The sequence below is a fragment of the Populus euphratica genome, unplaced genomic scaffold (assembly GCF_000495115.2).
Source record: "Populus euphratica unplaced genomic scaffold, PopEup_1.0 scaffold2912.1, whole genome shotgun sequence".
NCBI classification, from domain to species: domain Eukaryota; kingdom Viridiplantae; phylum Streptophyta; class Magnoliopsida; order Malpighiales; family Salicaceae; genus Populus; species Populus euphratica.
In genome coordinates this window covers 13,381-16,724 of record NW_011502754.1, presented here as the reverse complement: position 1 = coordinate 16,724, position 3,344 = coordinate 13,381, and the positions used below count along the sequence as shown (strand labels likewise).

The 3,344-nt window shown below is 36.3% G+C and overlaps 1 non-coding gene across 1 annotated transcript; it reads right to left on the bottom strand.

Moving 5' to 3' along the window:
- Positions 1-1,938: 1,938 nt before the first annotated feature.
- Positions 1,939-2,019, bottom strand: TRNAL-AAG (transfer RNA leucine (anticodon AAG)). Its single transcript has one exon. It is a non-coding gene; the product is annotated as a tRNA-Leu (tRNA).
- Positions 2,020-3,344: the final 1,325 nt, after the last annotated feature.

Below are 3,344 nucleotides of genomic sequence, written 5' to 3'. Positions count from 1 at the left end.
TCATGCAACCTTCCCAATTCAAGGATGGTGCTGTTAAAACTCTACTTACCAACACATTTACAATTCCGACATAAAATATTGGACCTCAGGCATTGTTTGGATATCATTCGCTTTCTACGATGAACCCTCATTAGCCATGGTTAATTCGAATGAACCACCGCCATCGTCCTCCATCACTTACATATTGTTCTTTAACTACTTTATCAGCATTACAATTTAGCAAATGTGGGTGTCGCAAAGCATAGCTCTTGCTACTGTCTTCAATACAAGTTGTGGGACCTTTTATTATTCTTCCATCTCCTTTTGGTTCTCCTCCATCTAGGCTTGTAGCTGGCTTCCTTGGTCATTTTGTTGAAGGACATGCTCGTTGTGGTTTCTAGGTTCCTGCTCTTTTATTAATCGTTTGGTTGCATGCAATTTATATTTGATTCAGTGAGGATTCATAATGTGAATGTTAGCCCTAAGAATGGAGAAGACAAGGTGAATTGTTTGTTTATTTATTTTAGTGAGGAATGAAATTGCAGATAATAAGAAAACAAGGGTTGTGCTCATTTTACATGTCTTTTTATGCCTTTTACAGTTTACTATGAAAGATTTACTTGTTTGGGTTCGTACGAATTTGATCAAGGAGAGGCCTGAAATGTTCATGGAAGGCCGGCGATTCTGTGTAAGCTTTAAGCTTGTCTTTTATTGGCATTTCTCTTACTTAGTTTATTTTAAAGTTGAGAGCTTTTGCTAATCCGCTGCTAAATGAGGCAAAATTGTCCATAAAAAAATACAGGTGATGATGAACTCGGCTCTATTTGCTGAAGACTTAGTTATATTGATTGGTCTCATTAGTACTTATGTTGAGATTGTGGTTGGTTATGCAGAAGACCTGGTGTTTTAGTTCTTGTGAATGATTGTGACTGGGAACATAGCGGTCAGCTTGATACGAATTCGGATTTGGTGGTTTTTATTTCTACCTTGCATGGTGGTTAGCATGTGTGCTTGTGATATATGTTAACTTCATTATTAAAGAAGTAATGTGAAAGAAATTTCAGCCTTGGAAAGGGGAATCGGGATTTTGACTTTGTCATCATCTTCTTATTTCCTATGCCCCAGCGGCAAAATGTATGTTCTGCTGATGTTACTGTACTATTTTCATGATAAGTTACTGATAATGCGATTTTTCAATGCGAGGATGGGAGATTATGCTGCTTTTGATGTGGATATTTCCGAGCTTCACTACACTTGAAGCACCTCTGGAGAGTGGAGATAAATGAACCACTTTTTCGGTGCCGGAATATATCGAAGAGAAATAACATGTATACAGGTTCTTTTAGGTAACTTAACTAGACGGGTTCTCGTAGCTAGTCCAATGGCAACCGATCCCTTGCTACGTCCCAATCTCTCGGTTGTCAGAACCGTTTCCTATCATTAGGTTACAGCTCTCGCACCCCAGTAACTAGTCTAATGGCAAGGACTTTCCCAGGATTCAACGCAAAGATGGGAAAGAAATGGCTTTGATTGTTTGCCAACCACAACCAATTATCTGTGAAGCTTGAACAAATATTGCTACAGCTGATCAATGATGACGCTATTGTAATTTTACTCTCTCTTCAGTGCTTTAGATGCACACTTCGCATGCACTGGCGAAAGTAAAAGAGAGGATTTATAATCTCTCTACACAATTTACGATTCAGGAAAGGGGTGTGTGCATGGGGGTTTTTTTATCTCAACTTCTTGTTTTCCATGATCTGATGATGCTGCTGCACCGTCTTACGAAAAGAATGAAGAAACTATCATGAAAACTGCGAGGCTCTAGTAACTTGGAAGAGAAACACTTGAAGGCATACAGAAAAAGGCCAAAACTGCATTTTGATTGGTTAAGGCATGATATTTCTCATTCACCATGGCAACCTTTTCTGCGCTGAATTGTAACAGAAGAAAAAGAAGTGTTGAGAGTGGGATTTGAACCCACGCCCTTTCGGACCAGAACCTTAATCTGGCGCCTTAGACCAACTCGGCCATCTCAACATTTGTTGACGGCGTGGCCTCAACATTATATATACTATGTAAGTTTAGCTGTAACCAGAGAAAACAAAATCCTAGTAAAATTAAAAACATTTGGTTCACGTTAAGTTTCATACTTTCATGTGGTTTCGAGGGAGAAAAATTATCATTTTTTTTATTTAAACCTTCTAAAATAAACGATTAATTAAAATGTTATTACCCAAATATTACTTCATTTAAATCTAAAATTTAGTTATTTTAGATTAATATTACATTTCACATACATTTTATGGTGGGAAATTAGAAAACAATTAATATAACAAATCCACAAGCGCACTCAAATATGCTTATGATTCTTCGTACAAAAAGTATGCTTTCAAATTTCTCATTATTTAAAACTCTCATTAGTTCTTCTTCTTCTTCTTCTTCTTCTTCTTCTTCTAAGACAAGAAATGCATTAACGTAAAAAAGTTGCGTTGGCCTTGTGCCAAGACGTCTTGGAACAAAATAGTAAAAAGTTTTCGAACTCTTTACTAATTGATCTACTCTTATTGTTTTGTTTTGTTTATGACTGTACACAGTATTTAAATTCTCCAAAAATTCTTTCGTGTATTAATCATCATCAAGCTCTCAAAAAAAAAAAAAGTTAACTAGCAACGAGAATCTTCACAAGAAACTCAGAGAAAACTCCTCGATTTCAAGTGATCAGTGGAGCAAAACAACACCCACTGATACTATCTCCTCTACAGATAAAAACGAAACACCATCTCGTGAAATATCAAAAAAAAAAGTTAGTTAATTCTTATGGATATAATTTAATTGATTAGGTTTTATATTTATTTCTTAAAAGTTACAAAGTTTTAAGATTATTGAAAATTTATGTGATCATTAATTTTAGAGTTTTGAGAGATTAATTATGACACGTATAAATTAATCCGAATACTCTCAATTATCAAAAAAAGAAAGAGAAAGAAAAGAGTTGTCCCTAAACACACTTGAAATTCAGAACATTTATGTGGAGAAGATAGCAAATTTCTCATATCTAAGGCTCATGAGACCGTTGTTCCTTTCAATATCGCTGCCACAAGCTTTAATTATTTCATTCACATTCCAGAAAATCGATTGTCGCCCACCGTCAACCACCCTATCGTTTCTGCATCACCACAATCTCCTGACGGAGAATGCAAACAAAAGCCTCCAACGCTCCAGGCCAACCCCACCACGTCATATTGCTTATCCAAATCCTTTTAGCAGAGGATTTTGTTCAACATGTGCACAAAACTAGCAGCAAGAAGCAGCTGATAAAATTTCTGTGGAACCCAAATCCATTTGTCATAACGCGTTGGTGT